Source organism: Rana temporaria, chromosome 1 (assembly GCF_905171775.1).
Source record: "Rana temporaria chromosome 1, aRanTem1.1, whole genome shotgun sequence".
NCBI classification, from domain to species: domain Eukaryota; kingdom Metazoa; phylum Chordata; class Amphibia; order Anura; family Ranidae; genus Rana; species Rana temporaria.
This window is the reverse complement of record NC_053489.1, coordinates 56214065-56235361: the sequence shown is the minus strand read 5'-3', so window position 1 is coordinate 56235361 and position 21297 is coordinate 56214065. Positions and strand designations below refer to the sequence as shown.

Genomic DNA, 21297 nt, shown 5'->3' with positions numbered 1-21297 from the left:
AGTCCGTTCTCATCGGATGGACCAATCGTGTGTACGCGGCATTACTCTTTGGGCCCCGGCTACTACTGGGTGGGGAGCGGAGGAAGATCACTCCGCAAGGGAAGGCAAGGAGATAGGCAGGGGGCTGGCCAGGATTTGAGCCAAGGCAGAAGAACATGCGAGCGAAGCTGAATGGGCATGCGCCCGAAACTGAAGAAATATTCCCTCCGCTCCGACCAGCACATGATCATCAGAAATGGGCACAGATAATGGAAAAAATACAACCCCCCTATGCTAGTAGGCACGGCGGAGTGGGGGGTGTGTAATTCAAATTTGTTTATTTTAATTCTGCACTGATTGGATTTAATAGGGGGCAGGGGCAATTTCAAAGACAATCTGGGGACAAAACCAGGGACAGACTTGGTCTGGGGACAGTGTCCTCAATCAGGGGACTGTCCCCTGAAACTGGGGATGTCTGGTCACCCTAGATAAGGGGTGTATGTAAACAAAAAACAAACTGTGCAGCTCTGACTAAAGTTGAATAAAGTTTTTGCTATAGGTGTAGGCCATATACATTCCTCCCAAAGCCTGACTGGAATACTCCCAGGATCTTCCCTTAGACCCCTTTCACACTGAGGAGTTTTTCAGGCGGTACAGCGCTAAAAATAGCGCTGCTATACCGCCTGAAAAACTCCTGCCCAGCAACCTCAATGTGAAAGCCTAAGTGAGGCCTAGTCATTACTGCTCACCTCCACCATTACATTATTAAGCTCTCAAACGCTGAGCTCAGAGCTACATTAATGCATCAGGGGAGAGAAAGAGTATGTGAGGGGGTTTGAAACAGAGAGAGAGCTCACTCCTGTGGTGGTGGTGGAGGTGATTAGTAATGACTAGGCCTCACTTAGCAACGTCCTGCCAGTATTCCAGTCAGGTTTTGGTAGGTACATAAATGGCCTACACATATAACAAAGGCATTATCCAACTTTAACCAGAGCTGCAGTTTTTATCTACAGACGCCCCTTATATGCATAGACACTGTATAATACACATACAATTATTAGTAGTAGTGGTGGTATTAGACACTTATGGCCCACACGCACAATCCGAAAATCGAACAAAAAAAAATTAAAATACTGCATTCGACGCGATCGTACAATAATCGGATGGTTAGTACAGAGCTTTTAAGAGCCGATCACAACAGTTCAGCCCATATTATCCGATTGGACAAACGCAAAAAGTTCTCATACGATACCAGATCGTGCAGTTTTCATTTAATCAGTACAGTTGTCATCCGAAAATACAATACAAATACACTACACTACAACGCATATCACTTCTGAGTAATTTTCGTAACTTTAGTAAACTCTTCAGATTTGAAACACGACTAGCATGCAAAAATACAAAATAAACGATCTGTTGTGCGATTTATGGATCGCGTGTACAGGGCATTAGGCTGGTTTCACATGGGCTGTCCAATCAGGTCCACCTGTCAGTTTTTCAGGGGACCTGATCGGATCATCCATAGCACTCTATGGACCAGAGTGGCGAATGTCAGCGGGCATGTGTCCGCTGGCATTCGATCCAATCCTGTGCGACATAAACAGCGGATCGGATCAGATGACAGTTGGATGGAAAAGGACAGGCAGTCCGTTTCCATACGACAGCTCCATAGAAAACAGCGGGCTGTGTCTGTATCAGCAGTTTGGACACGGACTATCATCCACCAGTGTGAAAGGGGCCCCATACTTACTGGTTATCAGCTCTTCTTTCCTCACACAGAGACAGCGTGAGGAAAGGAATGCTGGTAACCGACTAGTCTGTTTACATGTAATCAGCTGTGATTGGACACAGCTGATCACATGGTAAAGGGCCGCTGTGATTAGCCTTTTACCACGATCTTTGATCAGCTGTGTCCAGAGGTTATGTGTGTGCATTGAAGGACATCCATGGAAGTCCTCCCAGAAATAGAGGCCTGTGCAGTAGCCTTCTTTCGGCTATCGCACGGGCAGAAAGCGGTTCATTTTCGTTTTTTTATGTAATGCGTTCCGCTATTGAGGCGTTTTACTGCGTTCTAGTACAGTTAGTGGCAGAAAAAAATGCAGCATGTTCTACTTTCGTTGACTGTACAGAAATGGTGTGAACTTTGCCATTGGAATGTATGTAACCTACCGATCATGTGTTTTTGATGCCGAGAAAATGCACAAAACTGCTTGCGGTTCGAACCGGCCCTGAAAGCCATTCATTGGGTTATCAGGGTCAAAAACATTGACATACTCCTGATAACGATTGTCTTGTCCTAATTTAGTCCCCATTTCCTCCTAATATTTTTATCTTTACTTGTCACCCGCAGTTATTGGAAAGCGATTTCCTTCCTCCATAGATGTCCCTGAACATTCTCTGCGTGTTCCCCCCTCCGGAGCCATATTCTCAATCCTCGGGTGGGAGATAATCACCGGCCAGCCAGATGGCATTACAAAGGCCCAATATAAAAGCTCAGCAGGCAGATAAGAGGTCTGGATAATCCAAATTTATTTTAATGAGGTCACTAAATGTATCAACCCAAATATTTGAACACGCATGTATTGTCCTCCGTCTGACGGCAAAGTAACAGTTCTTCTGCATTATTGCGTGCAGCCATGAGAGATGGGATTACATTGTCACAACCCGAATTCCAACTTCATGTCAAGCGGCCTGTCGTAGCGAATGAATGATTAACAAGAGTCGGAGATGGAAAGGTCGGGATTATGAGGAGCTACGCTGGCAGCTGGAGAAGAGGGGGAAAGGAACAAATAAGAATTAATGGGAACACTGTTGGCTATTGGGCAATAATATTAGTAATCCATTTTGGAGGTCATCATTCAGAGCACCGTCATTCGTCATAAATATAGGTGCACAAATTCCAGGATCAAGGCAAAAACTCTGGCGTAAAAAAATTAAATAAAAAAAATTCATGTATGTATTATTTAGAAACGTCTCTTCAATTGCTCCCCAACCTACTCCAGGGTGAAAGGGCAACTTCTCAATGGTACGCAGGAAAGTAGCCTCCCTCTCTTGCTTGGTACCGAGACGGACTAGAGAACAGGGATGAGTTTGGCAAATTCGGACTAGGCTTTCGAACCTACATATGCAAGCTCACCAAGAAGCCGTCACTTGCTGTGATCTGACTTCCTGTTAGGGGGTGGCTACATTCCTTCTCAATGGTACCACTGTAAGCAGGATTGTAGCCACCCTCTATTGCTTGGTCCTGAGTTGGACTAGAGACCCGTGATGAGTTTGGGCATGTTTGCACTAGGATCTGAACCTACATAGGCAAGCTCACTAAGAAGCTATCACTTGCTATGATCCGACTTCCTGTTAGGGAGTGGCTACGTTCCTTCACAATGGTACCATTGTAAGCAGGATTGTAGCCACCCTCTCTTGCTTGGTCCCGAGATGGACTAGAGAACAGGAATGAGTTTGGCACGTTAGGCTCCGAACCTACACATGCAAGCTGACCAGGAAGCTGTCACTTGTTGTGATCCGACTTCCTGTTAGGGAGTGGCTACGTTCCTTCACAATGGTACCATTGTAAGCAGGATTGTAGCCACCCTCTCTTGCTTGGTCCCGAGCTGGACTAGAGAACAGGGATGAGTTTGGCATGTTAGGCTCCGAACCTACATATGCAAGCTGACCAGGGAGCTGTCACTTGTTGTGATCCGACTTCCTGTTAGAGAATGGCTACGTTCTTTCCCAGTGGTCCCGCTGTATATAAGAACGAAGCCTCCCTTGCTCAGTCCCAAGATGGACTAGGGAACAGTGATCTGAACACATTTATGGAAGCGCACCAGGAAGCTGTCACCTGAACTAGCCAGTCATCTGTGTTCAAGGGCATTCCTTGCACCGCAGCTGCAGGTATACATGCACCTTATATACTTGTGTCTGCAGTGCGAGGAATGCCCCAGCCGCAGAGGTTTAGCCAGTACAGGTAACAGCTTCCTGCGCCCCCTTACCCACAGCTTCTTTATGTAAAGGTGTGATCTTTAACCACTTCATGCCCAAGGACGTAATATGACGTCCTGGACTTTGAGTGGGGATATCTGAATGATGACTGCAGTTACAGGCATCATTCGGATATCATCTTTTTTAGCCGGGGATTTCCTGCACTGCAAGAACAATCATAGCAGCAGTTTAGTCGAATTATCGTTCCTACAGGTGACGAGATGGGAAGTCCCCCTCCCTCCCGCCATGCGATCGGCGAGCCGGAGAAGGAATCTGTTGGCGACGGAAGTTTACCATAGAGATTTCCAGTGACCATATGGTCCCCGGCAGTCTCTATGATCTTCTTGCCTGGAGGAGAGATGTGGGTTCTTACAGACCCCACATCTCTCCATAAAGAGGACCTGTCATGCCATATTCCTATTACAAGGAAGAAGGGGTCCCCCTTGCGGGGTGGGACTTTATAGGCAACTTATTGGAAATTACACAAAATACATGTGTATATATTCGGCAATATGTTGGCAACATTTAAGGCCCCTTTCACATGTGTTGACCGTATGTCCACTTTTTCATCCATCTGCGGATGAAAAAGGGACATACATTGGTCCCTAAGCGATTGCGGGTGTCAGCGGATAAACATCCGCTGACACCCATAATCACCCGCCTCCACAAAGATCCGATTTTGCGGATGGAAGAAAATCCTATTTTTTCTTCTGTCTGCGGATCGGATGAACACGGACACACATGGCACGTGTTCATCCGATCCCCCCATAGGGGAGAGCGGAGAAAAGACAGGGCGGTCCCTGCACAGTGTGCGGGGACCGCCCTGTCAGCCGCCGCCGGCTCAGCGGGGATATACGGAGCGATCCCCGCTGAGCTTATGGACACACGGAGGCGGATCATTACTGATCCGCCCGGTGTGAAAGTCAATACCTGTCGTAACAATCTTTGTTGAGTTTTATTCCTAATACAAGGGATGTTTAAAAGGGAAAGTGTAAAAAAAAAAAAATTATTTAAAGTGCCCCTGTCCCCGCATGCAGAAGCATACGTACATCACGCCCACATATGTAAATGGCGTTCAAATCACACATGTGAGGTATCGCCGTGAATGTTAGAGCAATAATTCTAGCCCAAGAACTCCTCTGTAGCTCTCAACAGGTAACCTGTAAACTTTTTTAAAGGGTCGGCTATGGAGATTATGAAGTACTGAAGTTTTGTGCCATTCCAAGAGTGTGCGCAATTTTAATCTGTGACATGTTATCTATATACTCGGCGTAACATCAGCTTTCACATTATTCAAAACAATTGGGCTAACTTTAGTGTTTTGTCTTTTATTCATGAAACAGTTTTTGTTTTGTTTTTTTTAACACACAATTGAAAAATTGCTACGCAAATACCATGTGACATAAAAAGTTGCAACGACCGTCATTTGATTCCCTAGGTTCTCTGCTAAGAAAAACATAAATGTTTGAGGATTCTGAGTAATTTTTTAGCAAAAAATAAATAAATAAATAAATAAAAACAAATTATGATTTTTACATGTAGAAGAGAAGTGCCATAATAGGCCCGGTATGGAAGTGGTTAAAGCGGTGGTTCACCCTCAATAACAACATTCTAGCATTAAATTAAGCAAAGTAGCGCGAGCTACAGTATGCCTTTATTTATTTTTTTTGCCCCGTACTCACTGTTTAATCCTATAGTGACGATTCAGACTCCCCGCAGGGAATGGGCGTTCCTATCCAGAGGGAAGATGATTGACGGCCAGCTATGGCGCGTCACGCTCCCCGAAGATAGCCGGAGTAGGTCTCGGCTCTTCACGGCGCCTGCGCACAGACTAGGCGCAGGCGCCGTGAAGAGCCAAGGCCTATTTCGGCTATTTCCGGAGAATCGTGACGCGCCATAGCCGGCCGTCAATCATCTTCCCTCTGGATAGGAACGCCCATTCCCTGCGAGGAGTCTGAATCTTCACTATAGGATTAAACAGTGAGTACGGGGCAAAAAAATAAAAATAAAGGCATACTGTAGCTCGCGCTACTATGCTTAATTTAATGCTAGAAAAAAAATAAAAAATTATAGGGTGAACCCCCTCTTTAAGGCTGGCGTAGTCAGCATTGTATAAAAGAACAAATCCCAGCCATCCCTTTAGACATGCATCTCTTCCAGCCACTGGGTGCTGCAGACTTTAGCTGTGCACTCGGTTAATCAGTTGCTTGATTACACTGCATTGAGTGTGATAAATAAAATGGCAATTATTTTTACTCTATTGAATAGCCAATTTATTTATCAAGTGTAAGCAAGCAACTCATCAGCAGATTGCACAACAAAAGTCGGCAGCACACAATGGCCAGCAGAGATGGATGTCTAAAAGGGATGCAGCAGACATGTTCTTTCATATAATACTCAGCATGCTGTGATGTATACAGGAATCTGCCAGGTCCCAGCACTAAACTCAATCTATCTATAAAGCAGACCAGCAGACAAAACCAGTGATATCACCTGGTCTAAAAAGGAGGCATTTTTGGAAAACAAATTTATGTGATTGAAATATTTTATTTGCACGTTGATTTTGCACGTTGATGGCAAAGGGAGGAAATGCATGCATACATTATACTTCAGCTTTTAGCGATACAGATTGGTCACCAACATGTCATTTCCAAATCACTCCAGCCAGTGCTTACAGGAGGACTAAGAACTCTCCCTGCTCCCATGTGACATCATTGCACCAACACCACTGCTGTCACATCTGAATTGTGCAATTTGCTCCTTTTATCCTAATTCAGGTCGGTGGGTTACCATAGGCCCATAAATATAAATGGCGCACAATCCACTCTCTAAGCTTTTTATTCTGCAATTGATTTTCTCTCACCTGGCATTTAGCAATGATACTACTTGTACTGGATGACATACAGAGAGTAACTAGAGGATAGATAGAGATATTATATATATATATATATATATATATATATATATATATATATATATATATATATATATATATATATATATATATATATATATATATATATATATATATATATATATATATATATATACATACACACACACACACACACACTGTATATACTTGAGTATAGGCCAAGTTTTTTGGGCTGAAAATGACCACCTCGGCTTATACTCAAGTTAACGTACCCGAGTCCATTACCATCTGACCTCACCGTGCCCATTGTAGAATCCGATCTGTGTACCCGGAGTCGGTGCAGTGTTAAAAACTTGCGCTCCTCCTTGTGCTGTTCCGTGATAGGCGGAACACTCGGTTTCCCAGCAAACACTGTGTTCAGCCTATCACGGGTGCCCTCTCGTCCGTGATAATTGAGAGGTCAGGCTGCAAATTACCATGGGTGCTATGGTAATGGAACCTTCCGGGGGAACTAACTGGATCCTGCCATACTACAAGTACACCCAGGGAGACTCACATCCCCACAGTGATGGCAAATTCCTTAATGTTACAAACAGTAGAGAGAATGTAGGTGAGAGGATGGTCGAGTTGAAGAGCTGTAATGGGCACGTGAGGTCAGGCTGCAAACGGGCACATGAGGTCAGGCTGCAAACGGGCACATGAGGTCAGGCTGCAAACGGGCACATGAGGTCAGGCTGCAAACGGGCACATGAGGTCAGGCTGCAAACGGGCACATGAGGTCAGGCTGCAAACGGGCACATGAGGTCAGGCTGCAAACGGGCACATGAGGTCAGGCCTGCAAACGGGCACATGAGGTCAGGCCTGCAAACGGGCATTGTTCACCCTCTTTTCCGCTTACAGTAGCTTATTGCATTCTCACCCTAGGTTTATACTCGAGTCAATACGTTTTCCCATTTTTTTGTGGCAAAATTAGGTGCCTCAGCTTATACTTGAGTATATACGGTATATTATATATTTTCTTTTTACATTAATCCCACTGGCATCCACGTTTTTGGTGGACAATCTAAACTTCTAATTATGACATTTTAACACTTGTATAGCTTTCTTGGTGCAAATCTCTTAGAGAATTGTGTCTCTCTATGAAAGCCAATGGAAACCTTTAGCCCACTCTCCCTTTTACCATAGCAAATTTCCTTTTTATGGCCCAATTTAGAGTTATATAAACAGCAAAAGGCCCTTCAAGGTGGCTGTAAAGTTGTTGATGAGTCTCCCTCCCTGTGATATGTGGATACACTATCAGTATGACATCTGAGAGTAATAAAAATCACAGCCCTGCTAGATATATAACCACACACCCCATACCATGACCCCCGGGGCAGAGACGGCACAACAGGCACCCCGCCTGCATGTTGCCTTCCAACACGGACTAACAAACCATCAGCGCTCAGATTTTTTTTTTTATTGCAAAGAGGACCTGTCACCTACGTACATATTAATCCTTTCCTCTACCATGCAATGCCTCACATTTTCCTCCATAGATGATCCATTTTTTTTTTCCATTTTTTACAACTGCTGAGAAAATTATCTATTATATAATATAATATATATGACTAAATGATAGAAGAATTGCCAAAGTCTCCCCCTTCCTGCCCCCAGATGTACATTACCCACTTGTACCCCCTTACTGCCCCAGATGTACATTACCTACTTGTACCCCCTTCCTGCCCCAGATGTACATTACCCACTTTTACCCCCTTCCTGCCCCAGATGTACATTACCCACTTTTACCCCCTTCCTGCCCCCAGATGTACATTATCCACTTTTACCCCCTTCCTGCCCCCAGATGTACATTACCCACTTTTACCCCCTTCCTGCCCCCCAGATGTACATTATCCACTTTTACCCCCTTCCTGCCCCCCAGATGTACATTACCCACTTTTACCCCCTTCCTGCCCCCAGATGTACATTACCCACTTTTACCCCCTTCCTGCCCCCAGATGTACATTACCCACTTTTACCCCCTTCCTGCCCCCAGATGTATATTACCCACTTTTACCCCCCTTCCTGCCCCCAGATGTACATTACCCACTTTTACCCCCTTCCTGCCCCCAGATGTACATTACCCACTTTTACCCCCTTCCTGCCCAGGCCAATTTTCAGCACTGTTGCACTTTGAAGGACAATTGCACAGTCATACAACACTGTATCCAAATGACATTTTTAGAATTTTTTTTCACACAAATAGAGCTTTCTTTTGGTGGTATTTAATCCCCACTGGGGTTTTGTTTTTTTTCTAAGCAAGGAAATTAGGAAAACAAATAAAAAATGTCATAGTTTTGCAAACAGATAATGTTTCTCCTTCGCTGATAGGCAGCACTCAATGGCACCGAGAGATGGTACTGATAGGGGGAACTGATGGGCACTGGTAGGCGGCAGGTAAGCCTGCACTGTAGCCCTCAGGAACAGGTTAAAGTTTATCTAAACTTAAATTTTTCATTTAATATATTGCAATTTACCATTCTTTAGATGTGGTGGCTGAATTATTATTTTTTTTTAATCTTTTTTTCCTTAATTTTCTCTATGTACGGTAATTCAGCCAGTTCCCATCTCAGGGAGACTACACTCACTTCTCCACTGTATCTTTGGAGCAGCAACCTAGTCACCCTTGAAAGGCAATGTTGGATGGTCTAGTAGTTTACAGTGGTCATCAACCCCGTCCTCAGGGCCCACTAACAGACGGAAGTATATAAAAAAAATACAAATTTATTACAAAAATACAAATTTAACAAGGAACAATAGAGATAATAAAACCATATAGATTGAATAGTATATATGGACAATATCCTCTGTACATCGTCATGACAATATCCTCCGTACAGCGACGATGTACAGAGGATATTGTCCATATATACTGTATTTATCGCCGTATACCGTGCTTTTTTTTGCCCTGAAAATCAGGGCAAAATCGTGGGTGCGCGGTATACGCCGATACCCGTGCCGAGTTTGAATACTGCGCCGACATATACCGAGCGCAGTACACTTGGGCAGTCTCGGCTCCTTCCGCGCTATACCCCAATAAATACGGTACTATTCAATCTATATGGTTTTATTATCTCTATTGTTCCTTGTTAAATTTCTATTTTTGTAATAAATTTCTATTTTTTTTTATATACTTCCGTCTTGCCTCCAAAATCCGACAATCAATTGCTACTTTGAGTAATTGTTCCTTTTTTGTTTATATTACTAACGGATGTGGCCAATGTGAGTGCTTTCCCCGTCCCTGGTTTCCCTTTTTCGTTATTTGATTCGTGACTGTTCTGTCTATAATAGGAGGCGGGACTTTGTATTAAAGAGGTAAACAAGAGATTCTCCTGTTTGTAATCTATCGGCACTCATCCCCCCCCCCCCTCCCTGTCCCCTCCGAGGCTGCAGATGGGCATCAATCAGGCTGCACTGATGGCTGCATTCATGGCACATGCGAGGCTGCATTCATGGCACATGCGAGGCTGCATTCATGGCACATGCGAGGCTGCATTCATGGCAATGGTAAGCCTGTGCGTGTTATAAATACGGTATATCCAAATAACACACCCAAGCTCATACTTATTCCTGAGCAGCGCTTGGGGATTCGTTGGGGCCACAAAGGTGAATCCAAATAACACGCCTGAGCTCATCTCTTCACCACACACATCCATAAAGGAAAGAGAATTCTTGTTGGGCAGTGCATTAGTGATCGGACGAACACACTTAGACCGAATTTTAATGGTTCAAAGAATGTCAGGCAAAATGGTCGGCGTGAGGAGTGAGGAAGCATGTTCACTTCATCAAATCTGGCTCTCTTTGAAAAAAGTTTGGACACCCCTGGCATATACCGACCGATTTTAGGCTCTGTTTCTATTACTGCAAGTTGTTGTGCGACTTGACACGTGAAGTCGCATGACAAGTCAAAATCCATGTATTTCAATGGTCCCCCTTGTAATTGGTGCATCTCAAGTCGCAGCGACTTTTTTTAACCACTTGCTTACTGGGCACATATACCCCCTTCCTGACCAGAGGACTTTTTGCGATTCGGCACTGCGTCAATTTAACTGACAATTGCGCGGTCGTGCGACGTGGCTCCCAAACAAAATTGGCGTCCTTTTTTCCCCACAAACAGAGCTTTCTTTTGGTGGTATTTGATCACCTCTGCGGTTTTTATTTTTTGCGCTATAAACAAAAATAGAGCGACAATTTTGAAAAAAAATATATTTTTTACTTGTTGCTATAATAAATGGCTCAATTTTTTTTTTCTCAGTCTAGGCAAATACGTATTCTACATATTTTTTTTTTAACCAAAAATATCGCAATAAGCGTCTGGTTTGCGCAAAAGTTTTAGCGCCTACAAAATAGGGGACAGAATTTTTTTTTTTTTTTAATATATATATTTTTTTTTACTAGTAATGGCGGCGATCTGCGATTTTTATCGGTACTGCGACATTTTAGCGGACACATCGGACACTTTTGACACATTTTTGGCACCATTCACATTTATACTGCGATCAGTGTTATAAAAATGCACTAATTACTGTATAAATGTGACTGGCATTGAAGGGGTTAACTCTAGGGGGTGAGGGAGGGGTTAAATGTGTACCTTAGTGAGTGTTACTAACTGTGGGCTGAGGGGGTGACTGGGGGAGGTGACAGATGGTTGTCCCTATGTACAAGGGACACAGATCGGTCTCCTCTCTCCCTGACAGCACGTGGATCTGTGTTTACACACACAGATCCACGTCCTTGTCTCTGTAACCGCCGATCGCGGGAGCCTGGCGGACATCGCGGCCGCCAGGCACGCGCATCGGCATCCCAGTGATGCGGCGGGCGAGCTCGCGCGCGCCCCCCAGTGGCCAGGAGGAGCGGGTGCCGTAAAAACACGGCGGCTCAGAGATTTAGAACCACCCTGCGGCCGTATAAAGTCGTACGGCCGTCGGGAAGTGGTTAAAACTGTCGGTTTTGGTTTTTGGCCAGGTGTATCCTAAATTTTCAGTTTTGGCAATGCAATTTTTATATCGGTGCACAACAATTTTTTTTTGCCTTTTGGGATAAAAGGTTTCACATGAATAAAAGCGGACCATTGTTAGCACCCCTGTCAGGGCACATGTCCACTCTCCCATTTTCTAATTGGCAGAATCTACATATGTACTCTGGAGTATAACCACCTTCACTAATATCCTGAAGTCCACGGCATGAGCCAAGGAAAGGTTCTCTTTAAAGAGCAATCCCAGGAAACAAGTAAAAGCAATTCCAATGCACTTCAAGGCCAATATGCAGCATTGATAGAACTGCCGTACTTCACTGTTACCGATCCGTATCCTTCACACTCTGCGGGCACTCTCTCTTCAAGAACATTTTATAAAATTTTGGCAAGTACCGGTAGATATCCAGACTGACAACACTTGGCGCATTGAACACAAAGAATCAATATGTTATCCAATGTCACACAGAGTCAACACTGGTTTGTGAACAGGTGTTCTATAAAAAAAATTCTACGTGACTCTACAATCAGCAGTTCAAGGTATGAAAAAGATGAAAAAAAAAACAACACTCAACCTTGTAAAAAAAAATTCAAAATGTGTGCTGAGGAAGTCCTCTATGGACTCAAAGGCCCGGATTCACAGTCAGCGGCGCACATTTATGCCGCCGTAGCGTATCTCCTGTACGCTACTCCGACGCAGCGCAGAGAGGCAAGTATGTTATTCACAAAGGACTTGCTCCCAAAACTGCGCTGGATTTCCTAGGCGTAAGCCGGCATAGGTGGAAGTGGGCATGAGCCAAGCAAATGAGGCGTGACCCCATGCAAATGATGGGCAGAGCGCCAGACAGATACATATAACGAACGGCGCATGCGCCGTCCCGTGGACACAACCCAGTGTCCATGCTCAGAATCACGTCGGAACTACTCCCTTAGATATGCCGGATCACTGCCTACGGCGTGAATGTAGCCTACGCCTAGTCATATTCACGTCCAACGTATAATACGCCGGCTTGTGTTCCCTTTGCATGGATACTGCCGAGTTACACCTCCTTTATGGGGCATAACTTTACGCCGGGACGTATGACTTTACATGCACTGCGTCGGATGGACGTTCGTGAATCGCCGTATCTCCCTCATTTGCATATTTGAATAGAAAATCAATGGGAGCACCAAATACGTCCAGCGTAAATATGCGCCCACTCTACGCCGGCAAGTTACATCGGTCGGATGAAGCCTGTTTTTAGGCGTATCTTAGTTTGTGGGCCCGGCGCAAATTTTATAACAAAATATAAAAAATATATAATAATAAAAAAACAAAAAAAACGCAGAGGTGATCAAATACCATCAAAAGAAAGCTCTATTTCTGTTTTTTTTTTTTATAAAAATATATGGGTGCACTGTTGTATGACCGCACAATTGTCATTCAAAGTGCATCAGCGCTGAAAACCGAAAATTGGTCTGGGCAGGAGGGGGGTTTAAGTGCCGGGGGGGGGGGATTGATGCATGCACCAGCGATTTTTCGCAGGCAATTTATCAGGGCAAAAGCGGGTTTTCTTCTGTTGGCGCTTAAATCATCATGGAACCATGGTTGGTATGGTGTTAGAATGATTGAAGCGCATCATTTCTTATATTACATTGTAATATCAATTAAATAGTTCAACTCACCATAATGCAGAATCAGTGGGAGCCCTTGCCACGTCACCCATCACCAGATGAGGAATGCCACTTGCCACGTTACCTGCCAGTGCCACCAGATGAGGAATGCCACTTGCCACGTCACCTGCCAGTGCCACCAGATGAGGAATGCCACGTCACCTGCCAGTGCCACCAGATGAGGAATGCCACGTCACCTGCCAGTGCCACCAGATGAGGAATGCCACGTCACCTGCCAGTGCCACCAGATGAGGAATGCCACGTCACCTGCCAGTGCCACCAGATGAGGAATGCCACGTCACCTGCCAGTGCCACCAGATAAGGAATTCCACTTGCCACGTCACCTGCCAGTGCCACCAGATGAGGAATGCCACGTCACCTGCCAGTGCCACCAGATGAGGAATGCCACGTCACCTGCCAGTGCCACCAGATGAGGAATGCCACGTCACCTGCCAGTGCCACCAGATGAGGAATGCCACGTCACCTGCCAGTGCCACCAGATGAGGAATGCCACGTCACCTGCCAGTGCCACCAGATGAGGAATGCCACATCACCTGCCAGTGCCACCAGATGAGAAATGCCACGTCACCTGCCAGTGCCACCAGATGAGAAATGCCACGTCACCTGCCAGTGCCACCAGATGAGGAATGCCACGTCACCTACAAGTGCCACCAGATGAGGAATGCCACGTCACCTACCAGTGCCACCAGATGAGGAATGCCACATCACCTGCCAGTGCCACCAGATAAGGAATGCCACGTCACCTGCCAGTGCCACCAGATGTGGATTGTCACTGCATTGGTGGCACTGATTCAGTGGTCGTTTGAGTGAGGGCAGGAGAGTGGAGATGCAGGGCGGGCGGTGAGAGATGATGTCATCCCGCTGCACCTCCGACATTCCGCATGCTGTGAGGGCAGAAGAGCGGTGATGCTAGGTGGGCAGAGAGAGATGATGTCATCTCTGCTTGCCAGCCTGCTTCTCTTATCCGCCCACCCACCTGCCTCTCTGATCCACCGGGCTTTCACCCGCCCGCCTTACAATGTCATGCTGCCCGCCGTGGCCCGGCGGGCAGCATAGTGGGCCGCAGCCCGGGGGGGTTGACGACCCCTGCATAACCTTTGGGATGTGGAGGAACAGGAGATTGGCATCATGGATGTGCACCCGACAAATCTGCAGCAACTGCATAATGCCATCATGTCATTAAGAAACAAAATCTCTGGAGGAGTGCTTCCAACACCTTGTTGAATCTATGCCACGAAGAATTAAGGCAGTTCTGCAGGAAAAAGGGGGTCCACCTTAGTATTGGCAAGGTGTACCTAATAAAGTGGCCGGTGAGTGTATATTGTATATCAGTGCCACACTCACACTTGTTCACATAAGTGTACAAAAAAAAAAAAAAACGTTCATCATGCTTATGGTGCCATTCATTGTTAAGGGCACCCAAAATGCAGCCAGCATCATGCACAGAACAAAACACACGTGACGCGCGCACACACACACCACGTCTTGCGTTTAAAACATGCAAAGCTCAAAAAAGGTGCATCAGCGCCTCTGCTGCGTTTGTCACGTGTGCGGCGGACTATTCATTACATTAAAACAAAGGTGCTGCCCTACGCACAACACCCGACGTCACGCTACATTGTGTGAATGGGGGGCTTCCATCTACGGCCCACATTTCACATGCACACCCATATACTAGGGCCAAATTAGAGAGGAGACTATAAACCTACATGCAGGTGGGGTCCAGACCAGACCAGAAGGCTATGGGGTTTGAACCTTTCCTGTCACCTGTATAAACCAGGTGTCACCCTACCCAAGGCCTGGCAAGCATTTCGGATCATGTGACCCCCCCCCCCCACCCCCCAGTGCTACAAGGCAGAAATGCTGATCACTGACACACTGTGCTGCTTCATTATGGCATTATATGGAAATAATAACACAAGCAGGCACTAGGGTGGTAGGCTGTGGGTCACATGGTCCGAAATGCTTGCCAGGCCTTGGGTAGGGCGACACCTGGTTTTTACAGGTGACAGGAAAGGTTCAAACCCCGTAGCCTTCTCCTTCATTGCTCTCTGTGGGATCAGACCTAACATTACAGGACAGGTTCTCTTTACCAGCCCCCTTCTCCTCCCGCAGCACGGAGCGGTGCGACACCTGTAGAAATTCCAAGGGGTTGGGTGTCATACAGGTGGATGCAGCCGAGTGTTTTGGTAATGAATTATTCATGCCATTGCCGTACAGCTTTAGGAGCGCCATTCTGAACCGACATTTAATTCCGATCAGAGACACAATCTGCATGGGGTCTGTATGGACTCTCTGGGGTGGATTTACTAAAGGAAAATAGACTGTGCACTTTGGGGGGCTGAAGGGGGCTGCTGCACACACAAGACTTTATCTGAATGCATTCAGATTAAAAAAACCTTCATCCTTTACAACCCCTTTAACCACTTGCTTACTGGGCACATAAACCCCCTTCGTGCCCAGGCGAAATTTTAGCTTCCGGCACTGCGTCGCTTTAACTGACAATTGCGCGGTCGTGCGACGTGGCTCCCAAACAAAATTGACGTCCTTTTTTCCCCACAAATAGAGCTTTCTTTTGGTGGTATCTGATCACCTCTGCATTTTTTATTTTTTGCGCTATAAACAAAAAAAGAGCGACAATTTAAAATATATATATATATATATATTAAATATCCCAATTTAAAAAAAAAAAAAAACAATTTTTTTTCCCAGTTAAGGCCTATACGTATTTTTCGACGTATTTTTGTAAATAAAAAAAATCGCAATAAGCGACTGGTTTGCGCAAAAGTTATAGCGTCTACAAAATGGGGAACAGAATTATGTTTTTTTTTTTTTTATTATTTTTTTTTACTAGTAATGGCGGCGATCTGCGATTTTTATTGGGACTGCGATATTGCGGCGGACGTATCGGACACTTTTGACACAAATTTGGGACCATTCACATTTATACAGCGATCAGTGCTATAAAAATGCACTAATTACTGTATAAATGTGACTGGCAGTGAAGGGGGTTAACACTAGGGGGTGAGGAAGGGGTTAAATGTGTATCCTAGGTGTGTTCTAACTGTGTGGGGGTAGGGGGGTGGTGACCGATGCTGTGTTCCTATGTACAAGGGACACAGATTGGTCTCCTCTCCTCTGACAGCACGTGGAGCTCTGTGTTTACACACAGAGCTCCACGTCCCTGCTGTGTTCCCGACGATCGCGTGTACCCGGTGGACATCGCGGCCGCCAGGTACACGCATCGGCTTCCCAGCGATGCGCCGGGACAGAGTTTACCCGCTGCGTGCCCCCCAGGGGCGCGCGCGGATAATGCACTTGAAATGACGTCCAAAGACGTCCAGTTGGCACCTGAGAGCCGCGCTGTTGACGTCTTTTGTCAATAGCGTGGGTCTCAAGTGGTTAAAAGTGGAGGTCCACACAAAAATGGAACCTCTTTTCGGAACCCTCCCCCCTTCCGGTGTCACACTTGGCACCTTTCAGGGGGGAGGGGGGGTGCAGATACCTGCATAATACAGGTATTTGCACCCACTTCTGGGCATAGACCCCCGCACAATCTGCGTCACATCCCGTCGTCTCCCCGCTGTCTTCTGGGCGACTCGCGTATGCGCAGTAGGGAACCGGGAAGTGAAGGCTTCATTTCCTTGATTCCCTTAGCGAAGATGGCGGCGGCAGCACCCGAGGACCGAGGCACGGGTCGGCCTCGGGTGCCGACATCGCGGGCACCCTGGACAAGTAAGTGTCCATATTTTAAAAGTCAGCAGCTGCAGTATTTGTAGCTGCTGACTTTTAAAAAAAAAATAAAAAATTCGGCAGACCTCCACTTTAACTGCTTACGGACCGCCCGCCATCATTGTACGTCTTCTGTTTGATGTTGAATACCAGGGTTATGGCAGCAGATACCCCTGTATCTTTTTAAACAGCGGGTGGTCCGCTTTCAGGTAAAGGTGGTCTCAGCAGCGGATTCGCCGCAATATCACTTTTATCGGCGGTGGGAGAGATGCCCCTCCTGCCGCCACTTACTGGAGCCGTCAGTAGTGGTGAAGACGATAGGTTCCTTTCCCCTCTGAGGCAAGTGAGAGAATGATGGCCCCCCCACTCGGCTCCACACCATTGGATGACGGAAGCGACGTCAAACGTCTCTTCCGCCCAATGGTCTTAACCACTTGCCGTCATTATACTGCGGCATGTCGGCACAATCCTGCAAATCGCCATAGCTGTACGTCGGCACCTTTACGCGCGATAGCAGACACGCCCGCTGCATGGTGGGGGACCCGATACGTGTGGCCCGAGACCGCGATGTCCGCCGGGCACCCGCAATCATGAGCGCAAGAGCCAGACCGGGAATGTGTGTATTTAAACACACAGATCCCTGTTAGGAGAGGAGAGACAGATCTGCTGTTCCTAGTAATCAGGAAGAGCGATCTGTCTCCTCCTCCAGTCAGTCCCATCCCCCCCCCCACACACACACAGTTAGAAACACACATGAGGGAACACATTTAACCCCATGATCGCCCCCTAGTGTTAACTCCTTCCCTACCAGTGACATTTACACATTAATCAGTGCATTTTTTTTTTTTTTAGCTCTGATCGCTGTATAAAAATGTCAGTGGTCCCAAAAATGTGTCTGATCTGTCCGCCATAATGTCGTAGTCCCACTAATAAAAAAAATAAAAATAAAAATTTGCAGATCGCCACCATTACTAGTAAAAAAAAAAAAAAAGTCATAAATAGATCTCCTATTTTGTAGACGCTATAAAACTTGTGCGCAAACCAATCAATATACGCTTATTCTAATTTTTTTTTTTTTACCAAAAATATATATAAATATATATTCTTCTACATTATTATCCTAAACTGGTGATGAAATGTATTTTCTAAAAAAAATCTAAATAAATGGGGATATTTATTATAGCAAAAAGTAAAATATTTATATATTTTTTTTTCAAAATTGTTGCTCTTTTTTTGTTTATAGTACAAAAAAAATATAAACCACAGAGGTGAGCAAATACCACAAAAAAAACTCCCGTCCCGCCGAGCTCATGCGCAGAAGCGAACGCATACGTAAGTCACGCCCACATAGGAAAACAGTACTCAAACCATACATGTGAGGTATCGCCATGATCGTGTGACCGAGAGCAATAATTCTAGCCCTAGACCTCCTCTGTTACTCAAAATTGGTAACCTGCAGAAATTAGCAAACAACGTCTATGGAAAGTTTTAAAGGGTCAAAGTTCGTCGCCATTCCAAGAACGGGCGCAATTTTGAAGCGTGACATGTTGGGTATCAATTTACTAAGCATAGCATCATCTTTCACAATATAAGAACAAATTGGGCTAACTTTACAGTTGTCTTTTTTTTTTTTTTTAAATAAAAAAATAAGTATTTTTTTTTCCACAAAAATTGCACTTGTAAGACCGCTGCGCAAATACGGTGTGACAAAGTATTGCAATGACCGCCGTGTTTTGGGGGTTCCAAGTCATTTTTTGCAGGCCAGTCAAGTTCCTCCACCCCAAACTCGCTCATCCATGTCCTTATGGACCTTTCTTTGTGCACTGGTCCAAATCATTTGGAGGGGGGATAATGGTGTGGGGTTGTTTGTCAGGGGTTGGGATTGGCCCCTTAGTTCCAGTGATGGGAACTCTTAAGGCGTCAGCATTCCAAGACATTTTGCCCAATTTCATGCTTCAAACTTTGTAGTTACAGTTTTCAGGATGGTTCCTTCCTGTTCAAATATGACTGCCCACCAGGGCACAAACAAGTATAGGGCTAAAAAGTTTAGGGAGAGAGTAGGGTGCAGGTTTGAATGCAAGTTAGGTTTGGTAAGAGTTGGGTGTTGGGTTGGGCACAGGGTTCAGTAAGTGTCAGGTGCAAACATGAGAGTTGCGTTAGATAGGGATTAGGGGCAGGATTGGTATATAACTAAGTTCAGTGAGGGTTAGGTGTGGTTAGGAGAGAGTTAGGTGAGGGTTAGGTGTAGGGTTGAGCAAGGGTGAGGTTCTGTGAGGGTTAGATGTAGAGTTGGAGGGTAAGGTGCAGGGTAGCAGGGTTGGGGAAGGTTAGGCTCGGTGAGGGTTAGGTGTAGGGTTGAGCAAGGGTGAAGCTCCCCGAGGGTTAGATGTATGGTTGGAGGGTTAGGTGAGAGTTGGTGAGGGTTAGGTGTAGGGTTGGTGAGGGTGAGGCTCTGTGAGAGTTGGAGGGTTGAGCAAGGGTGAGGCTCCCGGAGGGTTAGGTGTAGGGTTGGGGGGGGGGGGTTAGGTGTAGGGTTGGGGGGGGTTAGGTGTAGGGTTGGAGGGTTCCGTGCAGGGTTGGGTGTAGGGCTGGAGGGTTAGGTGTAGGGCCGGAAGGTTAGGTGTAGGGTCGGAGGGTTAGGTGTAGGGTCGGAGGGTTAGGTGTAGGGTCGGAGGGTTAGCTGCGAGGCTGGAGGGTTAGGTGCGGGGCTGGAGGGTAAGGTGTAGGGTCGGAGGGTTAGGTGTAGGGTCGGAGGGTTAGGTGTAGGGTCGGAGGGTTAGGTGCGGGGCTGGAGGGCTAGGTGTAGGGCTGGTGGGTTGGGTGCAGGGTTGGAGGGTTAGGTGTGGGGCTGGAGGGGTTAGGTGCAGGGCTGGGGGGGGATAGGAGAAGGTTAGGTGTAGGGTTGAGGGGGTTAGGTGTAGGGCTGGAGGGGGATAGGAGAAGGTTAGGTGTAGGGTTAAGTGAGGGATGGTTGAGGGTGTAGGGTTGGGGGGGTTAGGTGTAGGGTTGGGGATGGTTGAGGGTGCAGGGTTGGGTGTTAGGTGCCGTTTGGGGGCGAGGAGGACCTGAGAATCTCTCTCTCCTGGGCACAGTGCCCCCACACTGCCCTGCTCCATGTACCGGAGGATGGTGAGGAATGGATGAGGATCGCTCTCTATGATTGTACATACTGATGAAGGGGTGACACCTCCCGTCATACATGGTTATGAATGAATACAGAACATGTGGGACCATCCAATGAGAATACAAATAGTACACAGCTCCGTGTATTCTCCCCGGGATTGGTCAGCTCGGGGTGCCCGGAACTTCCAGACATTACCGGTCCCGGCACCGTCCATCCCCCACCATATGTTCCCTCCACCCCCCGGTCACATTGTCCTCCCGTCCCCCCCATCCCTGGCACTCACCGGGCTGGGCGCTCCCCTCCTCTCCCCCGGCACATGTCACTGTCCCAGTGGCCGGATCTCACTCCTCTCCCGGCCGGCTCCTCTCTCCTCTCATAACTCTCCTCTCTGATCTTTGGACTTTTCTCTCCTCTTTTGTTTGCAGTTTGAAAGTCAGCGGAGGAGAGGCTCCGCGGCGCCACCCAGCGTCCGCCCGGCGGTACTACCACTGTCACCCGGCGAGGAGTGGCCAGCGACAGCGAAGGTGTAGTCACCGTCCCCCCCCGGCACGCGATCCGACCCTTCTCTACTGACCCCCCCGGCACGGGATCCGACCCTTCCCTACTGACCCCCCCTCACTGGATCCGACCCTTCCCTACTGACCCCCCTCACTGGATCCGACCCTGCCCTACTGACCCCCCTTCACTGGATCTGACCCCCCCCCTCACTGGATCCGACCCTTCCCAACTGACCCCCCTCACTGGATCCGACCCTTCCCTACTGACCCCCCCTCACTGGATCCGACCCTTCCCAACTGACCCCCCTCACTGGATCCGACCCTTCCCTACTGACCCCCCCCTCACTGGATCCGACCCTTCCCAACTGACCCCCCTCACTGGATCCGACCTTTCCTTACTGATCCCCCCTCACTGGATCCGACCCTT

The 21297-nt window shown here is 46.9% G+C and overlaps 1 protein-coding gene across 2 annotated transcripts in view; it reads right to left on the bottom strand.

Annotated features, from left to right (window-relative positions):
* Nucleotides 1-20786, bottom strand: part of RAI14 (retinoic acid induced 14) — a 264682-nt gene extending 243896 nt beyond the window's left edge. For both annotated transcript variants that reach the window (XM_040338172.1, XM_040338181.1), the window contains exon 1: nt 20657-20786. The gene's annotated coding sequence lies outside the window, so the exon portion shown is untranslated. The remainder of the gene's footprint in view (nt 1-20656) is intronic.
* Nucleotides 20787-21297: the final 511 nt, after the last annotated feature.